The sequence below is a fragment of the Puma concolor genome, chromosome B2 (assembly GCF_028749965.1).
Source record: "Puma concolor isolate L17-30 chromosome B2, mPumCon1.1.hap2, whole genome shotgun sequence".
NCBI lineage: Eukaryota > Metazoa > Chordata > Mammalia > Carnivora > Felidae > Puma > Puma concolor.
The window spans coordinates 109,492,126-109,502,979 of NC_141671.1; the positions used below are offsets into that span (position 1 = coordinate 109,492,126).

General features: G+C 36.3%; 1 long non-coding RNA gene across 2 annotated transcripts; it reads left to right on the top strand.

Annotated features, from left to right (window-relative positions):
* Nucleotides 1-1,435: 1,435 nt before the first annotated feature.
* Nucleotides 1,436-9,203, top strand: LOC147581181 (uncharacterized). Of its 2 annotated transcripts, none has more exons than XR_015251506.1 (4): nt 1,436-2,446; nt 7,090-7,199; nt 8,263-8,445; nt 8,573-9,203. It is a non-coding gene; the product is annotated as an uncharacterized LOC147581181 (long non-coding RNA). The 2 variants fall into 2 exon arrangements; XR_015251507.1 differs by lacking the exon at nt 1,436-2,446 and adding an exon at nt 3,661-4,509.
* The last annotated feature ends 1,651 nt before the right edge of the window (nt 9,204-10,854 follow it).

The window sequence follows — 10,854 nt, forward strand, 5'->3', positions numbered from 1 at the left end:
ATATGAGATTGATATAAAAATCAATGTACTTCTATACATTAGGAGATAATAATCAGAAATTGACATTAGATAATACCATTGATAATAGCATCAAAAATATGAATTACTTAGGGATAAATCTGGCAAGATGAAGGAATTACAAAAGGGACAAAGATAAAGAAACTTTTGGGAGAAATGGTTATGTTCATTACCTTTATTGTGATGATATTGTGAGTGCATACGCATGTTAAAACTTATCACATTGTTCATTTTAACTAATACAGTTTATTGTATGCCAATTGTGCTTCAATATAGGGATTAAAATATACTTTATCTTATTATTAAAGTTTTTAATGTTTATTTATTTATTTCTGAGACAGAGAGAGAGAGAGAGAGAGAGAGAGAGAGAGAGAGGCAGAGAAAGAGGAAGACAGAGAATCCTAGGCAGGCTCTGCACTGTCATCGCAGAGCCTGAACCTGATACAGGGCTCGAACCCACAGACTGTGAGATCCTGACCTGAGCCGAAATTGAGTCCGACGCTCAACTGACTGAGCCACCCAGGCACCCCTAAAATATATTTTAATAAAGCTCTGATACATGTACTTTTGTTCCTTCTGGGTAAAGTAAGTTGTTCTATCTGAATGTTAAATAGTAGGCAGAGTTATATTTTTAACAATTTTTTCACTGAAACGTTAAACATGATCTATTACTTCATTTTACATCTATCATGACCATTTTGTTGTATGTGCTTCTCCTATTTGAAGAGATGATTTCACTTTCAATTTTGGTTTTAAATAATCTAATAGATCAGTGGAATAAATATGATACATTTACTCTATGTTATATCACACAATTCTTTTTTTTTGTAATATCACATAATTCTTAAAAAGAATTAATTAGGGCTATAATTATAGACCTGGAAGAATATCTATACTATAATCTTGCAAAAAAAAGAAAATTTGAGGGTGATATAATAGAATCCTATTTTCTATAGCAACAAACAACAAACCCTTATGCATAATAAATTAGGGTATATGTGATCATAGAGAAGGGTGTGGAAAGATTCATATCAACTGTCAGCATACATTGCTGTTGATGGCAATGAAAAAGTAAAAAGTATAATTTTTTCATCATTTCACTGCTTACAATGAATATTGCTTCTATAAGAATAATAAGTTACAGGGGCGCCTGGGTGGCGCAGTCGGTTAAGCGTCCGACTTCAGCCAGGTCACGATCTCGCGGTCCGTGAGTTCGAGCCCCGTGTCGGGCTCTGGGCTGATGGCTCAGAGCCTGGAGCCTGTTTCCGATTCTGTGTCTCCCTCTCTCTCTGCCCCTCCCCCGTTCATGCTCTGTCTCTCTCTGTCCCAAAAAAATAAATAAATGTTAAAAAAAAAAAAAAAAGAAGAATAAGTTACAGAATCAAAAAAACAATTTGATAATTTTTCTTTCATGGAACCTATTGATTTTTAGGTAAATCGGCTTGAATTATTACTTAAAAACATTTTAATTATGAATACCATAATTTAATTCAGTACCTAATAACATAAGTTAAAAATATTTTAATGTTTATTTATTATTTTTGAGAGAGAGAGAGAGCGAGAGAGAGCAGGGGAAGGGCAGAGAGAGAGAGAGGGAGACACAGAATTCAAAGCAGACTCCAGGCTCTGAGCTGTCAGGCCAGAGCCTGACACGGGGCTTGAACCCACGAGCTGCAAGATCATGACCTGAGCCAAAGTCAGATGCTTAACCGACTGAGCCACCCAGGCACCCCACCTAATAACATAAATTTTTTAATATTTATCTTAGTAATATATTCCTCTTGTCCTACCCATACACATAAGCTACAGACATGATTTTAGACATGTTGAATTTCCTCTTAAGCTTATTTTTGAAAATTAAATGAAATATAATCCATACTAAATCCATACTTAGAACACGGACTGATACTTAGTCAATATATAGTAAGTGTCAGTTATTACTAAATGATACAACTGTTTTTTGTTTTACAAGACTTAGTATCAAGTTGCTACAGATTATGTTTTCCAAAGATGGTTTAAATAATATTTCCTAATGCATATGCTTTTCTCTATTGCTACATCCAGAAGTAGAGTCTATTTCTCTGTCCCCTTGAATCTGAATTGGCCTTGTAATTGCAGGTTAAAGTGGAAGTAAGATGATGCACCAGTTCTGGGCAGAACGTTAATTAATCTGCAGCTTCCATTTTTTGTCTTTGGAATGCTTGTTTTTGGGACACCTTCTTGGAAATTAGCTGCCATTCTGTGAGAAGCTGAAGGCATGGAGAAGACCACATGAAGACAATCCCATTGACAGCTCCCCCTGCGTTCCCAGTTGGCATCCACCCATCATGGCTAACTGGGTTGAACCTTCAGCTGCCTCTAGACCCAGTTACCAACTGAGTGCAATTACATAAAACACTTCAAGTGAGAATCACTCGCCTGAGCCCAGGTAACCCCTGGAACTATGAGAGATAATGATAAATCGTTTTAAATCATTTAACATCGATCGTAGTAAAATTTTCTTATCACATATTACTAAATATACCTTTGCATTTTTAATACAGTGTACGGTTTTAAAATGCTTAAAATCATGACAGTGAAGCCTGTGAAATATTTATTTAAAAGTTAAATTATTGCAATCTTTAAAGGTGCTGTCTCATGGACCAGTTTTGAACTAACTATTCAACTTGGCCTAGGCTGGTGTTATTTTAAATTAGCATAATGTCTGTAAGAGAACAGACCTTTTTCCTTTTACATATGCTCATTTCTCAGTTTACAAATATGTACAACTTTTATCTTTTTAGTACAACTTGTGGATCCACTAGGAATTATGTTACCTTCAAATACACTTTCTGAAAGTCACCAGCTACTAGGAGGTTTTTAATAAAAGTAATTTGAGACTGAGTGGGTTGAAGTCATCCTTCAACTTCTCTTTAATGTAGTTGATTTGTGAATTTATAATTCTTACTTTAAGAAGACAGATTTCATTTTATAAATGTGTGCGTTTCATAGATCTTGTAGCTCAAAGGGAATATAATTATTATCTAAGGCTTAAGAAGGTAGCAGAGTGTGTGGAACAGGGCCCTGGACTAGCACTCAGAAAAACTGGCTTATTTTCCAGTTGGACTAGATTTGGTCATTTCACCTCATTTTCTTCCTTTGTATTCAGATATTGGCTCCTCTTTATCTTTTTTAAATTTTTTAAAATCTTTATTTTTGAGAGAGAGACAGAGTGGGGGGGGGAGAGAGAGAGAGAGAGAGAGAGAGAGAGAGAGAGAGAGAGAGAGAGAGAGAGAAAGAGAGAGAGAGAGAAAAAAAAAAGAACCCAAAACAGGCTCCAGGCTCTGAGCTGTCAGCACAGAGCCTGACGTGGGGCTCAAACTCACGAAAGCAAGTTCATGACCTGAGCCAAAGTCTGATGCTTAACGGACTGAGCTACCCAGGTGCCCCCATTAGCTCTTCTTTAAGGTTCTTTCCAGTGGAATTGGTGGCAAAGTAAGGCATTTTGCCTCCCAGATGTGTCCTCTTTGCCTGCAATGGTCTCTTCTGGCCCAAGATTTTGAGAAGAGGCCAAGCTCTGTTGGAGCGAAATGATCTTTAGCTTGGCTCCCAAAGTGAGCCAGGCACCTTCCGATGCTAATCATATGTGACTTTGAGAGGCTGGTTGTAAAGTTAGAAATGCACAGGCTTAGGAGGACAGTTACTGATTAATTCTAATTGTTTTGTGTGTATATATACGTATATATATATATATATACCAATTTATACAATATAATCCAGGATTCTTCCCATATGATAATTTTCTTGATAATATAGTTACATACAGAAGAATTGACACAGAATAAGAATAAGATGTCTAAAAAAAAAAAAAGATGTTTGCACATTCAATTCCTTTGTTTTCTGTAATTGTTGTATGCACAGCCTTTAGTTTTAGCCATCCATGAGAAACAAGGTGAGAATGTCACCCATCCATTCACAGAGTTGTGACAAAAATAGTTCAGGACAATGCTGTCACCCATAGTACATTGTGCTTAGGAGTGAAGAGGTAGGATGGATATAGAAATTGAACTTTAATAGACAGTTTTGCACAAATCATTTTAATTCAGCTTGCTCTTACTCAATATGTTTACAAGAAAAAATAACATTAAAAAGCAGATCTCACTGATAACTTAAAAAAAGACATTAATAGACAAATCCATAATGAAAAAAGAAGAAATGAGACATATGGAAAGATGTTCACCTTTTTGAATAATTGAAGAAAAGCCAATGTATCATGAGATACGTATCAAAAGTCTTTAAAATGTTCATATCTTTTTATGCTGTTTGTTGCTTATGTTTTATGACAGATTCCCTTTTTGCATTATTTATGGTGGTAAATAATGGAAACCAATGCCCAACAGTAGAATAATGATATGTAAACTATAATACATTTGTTCTGTGTAAGCTAAATTCTTTATAAACAATATTTACAAAGGCTGGGACATAACATGGGAAAAGGCTCTTCAAGTCATAGTAAGTATATGAGTAAATGAAAACTTAACACTCAATAATTTCATTGACATTCCAAAAAATACTGGATTATCTATATATTTTTAAATCTTTGAAAAATATCCATAAGCTAGAAAGTAAGTAAAATAAGATCAGGAACCCAGAAAGTAAGCAAAGAATTGAAGCTGGGGTATTTTTAATTTGGTGAACTTGGACTTTAATCTGCATTTGGAGTAGTAATCTTGGACTGTGGCTCTGGGACCAGGAAACAGGGCCTAGGACCTATCTACGATGTGGGGTTAAATAGAAAGCATCTCTCATTACGCAGGAACAATATAGGTTGCACCTTCTGTGTGGGAGTGCAAGAAGGACATTTTAGACAACACAAACTGAAAAAGTTTACATCCACCAGAGCCTAACTAAAGGAAATCTGAAAAGTTTTACTCCAGGCATAAAACAAACAAGGAAGATTTGAGATGCAAGAAAAAAAATAAAGGCAGACAAAGTGGTAAATATGAGTAAATCTAAGCTTGTAAAGCCATATTTGTACCAATAAAAAACCTACCCTGTTGAGAAAACACACAAAAAAAGAAAGAAATAAAATGTTTGATAATAGCATATAAATTAGGAGGGGATTAAATGGAATTAAGTATTCTAAGACCCTTTTATTTTTCAGATGGAAAGCAAAGATTGATTAACTTTAAACATTGCTAAAATTTCTAGAATGTATATGTAATTTTCAAGTTAGTAGTATGATAAAACATTCTGCAATCTAAAATAAGATGAAAAAAGAGAAAAGAAAACAGAAAAGAGAGGATACATTTTAAAATTTGGGGGTAGAAAGAAATTCAAGTATATGAACCTGTTAAAAAATCAAAGATAATTAGGCTAGACTCTAAACAAAACCAAGTAAAATTGAGATATAGGCTGCTTACAAGATACACACTGAAAGCTAAAAAAAAAAAAAAAAAAAAAAAAAAAAAGCTCAAAAGTGAAACCTATTTCAGGCAAAACCTAATCAAAAGAAACCTGATGTAGCTTTATTATTTTTATCATACAAAACAGATTTTAAGTCAAAAAGCATAAAAATAAATAAAAAGGGTCAACTATTTTCAGAGATTTTTATATACCTGTCTCAGTAACTGACAAATATGGCAAAAAAAGTAATATATAGAAGAGTTGACTAACAGATTTACAATAAAATGATCAAAGTGTCTCACAACTGAGTCATCAACTTAAAAAAAATTTCTTTTTAACATTTGTTCCTTTTTTGAGAGACAGGGACAGTGTGAGAGGGAGAAGGATAGAGAGAGAGGACAGAGAGGCTGTTAGCACACAGCCTGGTGTGGGACTTGAACTCATGAACTGTGAGATCATGACCTGAGCCGAAGTCGGATGCTTAAATGACTGAGCCACCCAGGCTCTCCAATCATCAACTTTTTTTTTAAACACACGTGAAACATTTAAAAAACTTACTACATACTAGGACTTAAAGTAAGTTTGAGAAACTTGCTAAAGATTGGCATTTTGCAGACCATATTCTGGGACCACAATAAAATTAATCTAGGAAATTCTAATCAAAAGATTATCTGAAAAATAAAAAAAAATCCTGTAGATAGGAAATGAAGAAACCTATTTCTATTTTATTTATTTATTTATTTATTTATTTATTTATTTATTTATTTATTTATTAATGTATATTTACTTTGGGGGAGGGAGGGGCAGAGAGAGAAGGAGACACAGAATCTGAGGCAGGCTCAAGGCTCTGAGCTGTCAGCTTAGAGCCTGACGTGGGGCTCCAACTCACAAGTCATGAGAGACTGAGCTACCCAGGCGCCCCAAGAAACTCATTTTTAAATAAATCATATGCCAAAGAAGAAATCATAAAGAAAATTAGAAAATTTGTAAAACTGAATGATAGTAAAACAAAATGGTAACAAAGTCACTGTCTATAAAAACTTACGGGAAATGGCTAAAGCATTATTAAAGGAAAATATATAGCCTAAAGGACTTTTATTAGAAAGACTGGAAGTTATTGAGTTATGCATTTATATCAAGATGAAGTTAGAAAAGAGAGAGCTGGGGCACCTGGGTGGCTTAGTCAGTTAAGCGTCCAACTCTTGATATTGGCTCAGGTCATTATCTCACCGTTCATGAGACCAAGCCCCATGTCTGGTTCTGTGCTGACAACTTGGAACTTGCTTGGGATTCTCTCTCTCCCTCTCTCTCTGCCCCTCCCCCACTCGTGTGCACTCTCTCTCTCTCCAAATAAATAAATAAACATTAAAAAAAAAGAGAGAGAGCTGAGTAAACCCAAGAAAGAAGGAAATGCATAATGAAAGTAATAGTAGAAATTAGTGAAGTACCTAGCAAACGTTACTTAGAAAGGACCAACAAAGACAAAAGTTGGATCTTTGTTAGATCAATACAGTTGATAAACTTATGGCACCAAGATCAGAAAAAAAATGGGCAAAAGGCAAATAAACGATATTAGAGATGGAAAGGGGGACATAACTTCAGTGTGCAGGAATTAAAATAAGAGGATGTTATGAACAATTTTATTCAAATATATTGAAAAATCTTTTTAAATGAACACATTTCCAGAAAAATGACACCTATCAAGTTGACTCAAGGGGATATAGAAAACCTGGCTATCCATGTCCAGTAGAGCTGAGGCTGGTAAACCATGGTACCTGGGCTAAACCTAGCCTGAGGTAAGTTTTGCACAGTCTGTCTGATGGTTTTTACATTTTTAAAGGCTGTAAAAAAGGGGGGGGGAGGAAAAAGGGGGAAAAAAGAATATGTGAGAGAAGAGGACATGTACAAGAATATTCATAGCAGCATTATTCATAGTAGCCAAAAACAGAAGACCACTTCAATCCCATCAAAAGTAGAATGGATAACATAGATTGTCACAACAGTGACAATGAATTAGTATAACATATACCAACATGGATGAATCTCAAAAACAAAGGTTGTGGGAAAACAGAAGCCACAAAAGAATACAGGAAATATGATCTCATTAAATAGAGTTCAAAATTGAGGCAAAATTGAGCAATATTATGTTTAGTGATACATTACCATGGGGCAAAACTATAAAGAACAGCAAGGAATGAGGAATATCATAGTTGAGGAGAAAGGTGGAGGGACTTCTAACAAATGGTAAGAATGCAAGATTGTTAGCATGGCATGTTGCCACTTTGATTTTATTTTACTTTATTTAAAAATTTTTTTTAAGTTTATTTATTTATCTTGGGAGAGACAGGGACAGCACCAGTGGGGGAGGGGCAGAGAGAGAGAGCGTGAGAGAGAATTCCAAGCAGGGGATGCAGAGCTGGAACCCACGAAGCTGCAAGATCATGACCCTAGCCGAAACCAAGAAACCAAGAGTGGGTCCCTCAACTGACTGAGCCACCCAGGCGCCCCTTTGCCACTTTGATTTTAAAAACAGAGAAGGCTAGAAAGACTTATACCAAAATGTTACCAATTGTATTTGGAGGGTGACTTCAGTCTGATTTCTGTTGATTTGAATGTGAAGTGCAGGAAACCAGCAAGGACAGGATCAGTGACTTTATTTCTTGTTTTAGTCAATTAACCTAATTTTGATCACAAACATTTCCTCATGCTTTATAATTTTTGATAATCTAGAAAGACTAAGGATGTCTTTCTCTGACTTTATTTATTTATTTATTTATTAATTATATTTGAACTTAGAGTATGTTGTATTTATAAGATAAACTCTAAAAATAAACTATAATTTTCCCCTTTTTTTAAAAGGCAAAACAAGCTATTGAAAAGACTTCCAGGACATCCTGATTTGTTATTATAAGCTAGAAAAAAATCACTTTCTCTGTTGCAAGCATGACAGCAACATCATCCTTTAAATCCCACAGCCTAGCAGGCAGATCTGACTGGGTGTGTGCCCAGGTCAGAGGCCAGCTCAGCATATGGACAAGGCAGGTGAGCACCGGGACAGCTGTTGGCACCTGCACCAGCAGGAAGACCTTGGCTTACATGTGATTTTAATGCCTACATTTCTGGGAATCCCTACCAATCTTGTTTTCTGCCAATGGTGCCTCTGTGACAGGGAAATACGATCTGGGAGCCCAGGAAGCCGAGAAGAAATGCAGTCTCTTCGATACTCAGAAGTAGTACATAGGACGTGATGAGAATGGAATGGTGCCTGCTGTCCTGTGTCGTGGGAATCTGCAAATCTTGTGAGTTTCTGAAAACAAAATATAATATAATGAACTGGAAGGAGAGATGTCCCTACACATGTGCCTGTAACGAGCTTACTTCTTGTCCTGTCTAAAGAGAAGAATGGATGTGGAAAACTATGTAGATTTTTCACTAGATAGCTGAAATATGTTAATTTTACTCTACATTCTTATTACTCTTCTAATAATGGATTTGTTTCTCATCTATAGTAAACTTGGTCCACAGGATAGAGGAACAATTTGCGAATTTCCTATTTTATAGGGAAAAAAATAAAGATGATGAGTTGATGGTTTTAGTGAATTTAAGTGATTCAAATTTTCAAATAAAAAATAACATGAAGGGGTGTCTGGGTGGCTCAGTCAGTTCAATGTCTGACTTCAGGTCCTGATCTCACGGTTCATTGGTTTGAGCCCCACCTTGGGCTCTGCGCTGACAGCTCAGAGCCTGGAGCCTGCTTCAGATTCTGTCTCTCCCTCTCTCACTGCCCCTGCCCTGCTCTCTCTCTCTCTCTCTCTCTCTCAAAATAAATAAACAAAAAATTAAAAACAATAACATGAATTTTTTTTTTTTATCTTTTACAACACATTTGATAAACCTATTTGCTTTGCTTTATCTAGTTTGTCTTCCCTGAAAGCTGGGTAAAATTTTTAGTTGGGCCAGCTGGTTGTTTGGTAAGCTTGTTAAAGACTTGAGCAGTTACATTTTCCTGACTTATTTGTTCTTACATAAGACAACCAAAGAGACCAGGCCTGCTACTTTTTCCTCGTAGACAGGACAAATGCACTAGAAAGAAGACAGTTTCTCAAATAAACTACTTGCACAAGAAGATTTCTCAAACACATAAACAAAACACAAACCCTGAGCCATAATTTTTGTTGGGGTGCATAAATTTGAAGCTGGGGTGGAAAAAAAATCTCCTGTTTCCCAAGCCAGGTTTTAAAGAAGTTTCTTCTTTTGAGCTGACTTGCTAGTGGTGACCTTTGTTCTCTGAGCCTGTATCACTTAAAGGGACAGAACAAAAACCGTTTTCATGCTCTAAGCCATCTATAGTTGTAAGGTCAGGGATTAGAAATGAAAAAATATGGTAACTACGATGGAGAATATAACAGATGTCTGAATATCCTCAAATTCTCCCCCTTCCTTTCTGCCATGTGGCCTTGGCTAGGTCATTCCGGGGCTTTCTTGTAGAATTGGGACAACAGGTAATTGTCTTAGGTCGCAGATAGAAGTGACCTAGATTTTCTTGATTTAAAATGGACAGAGCCGAAAATTTCTTCAGGATAAAAAAAAAAAAAAAAAAAAAAAAAGACTAGATCTGGGAAAGGAAGGAGAAAGAAGAAATCAACAAGGACTGGTTTTGAGGGGAAATATTTTGGGGAGTTTGGGAGTAGGGGAAGTAGGAGAGTAGGAAGAAAAAGGCTCTTCATGCTATCTGAAGCATTGGAGAAGGATGGAGTGAGGGGTAATTTAAGTTTTGCCCTCTATTATAAATGTCATGACTCTTCGCCATCTTTGAAAGACTGCAGTAAAGGTTTTAATTACTTTTCATCTATGTTTGGAGGGCAGATAGGTGAATCTTCTGAATGGGACACGGTATAGAAACTATCCTTAAAGGGGGTGGGCTGAAGATGCACCTCTGATAATCCCTAAATTTAAGGGCACTGAGGTGAGAGTATGAGTGTAAGAAGGACAGAAAGGTAGAAGAGAGAAGGAGCCTTTTGTCTTCGATCTCCCTTTGCACTGTCAGCTATGTCTTTATTATGTCCTCGATTCCTGAGCACAGCAAAAAGGGAAGTAATTATTATGTTTTCTTCTAATTAACGCATGACCGATGAGATGTTTCTAACATTAGAGAAATAGATTCAGCTATGAAGAGCAATAGCATTTTAAGCGGCAGGAAGTGAGAAGCCAACTCAGACTCTTGCCTTCTGTCTTTACCTTCATTTGACTCCGAGGTTGTCTGGGAGTAAAGATGAAAATGGAGTGATCATAATGTCTCGGAGGCTGACCTTACACAGTGAGCTGTGTTCTGGGATGTTGGAATCAAGCATTCCTATTTCACATCCCCTTCCCTAGGATTGCTCTCCTCCTCCCCACTTTTCCCTGGGTCTATCTCTTCATTTCTTTGCTCACATTTTCTGCTGGTGTCTT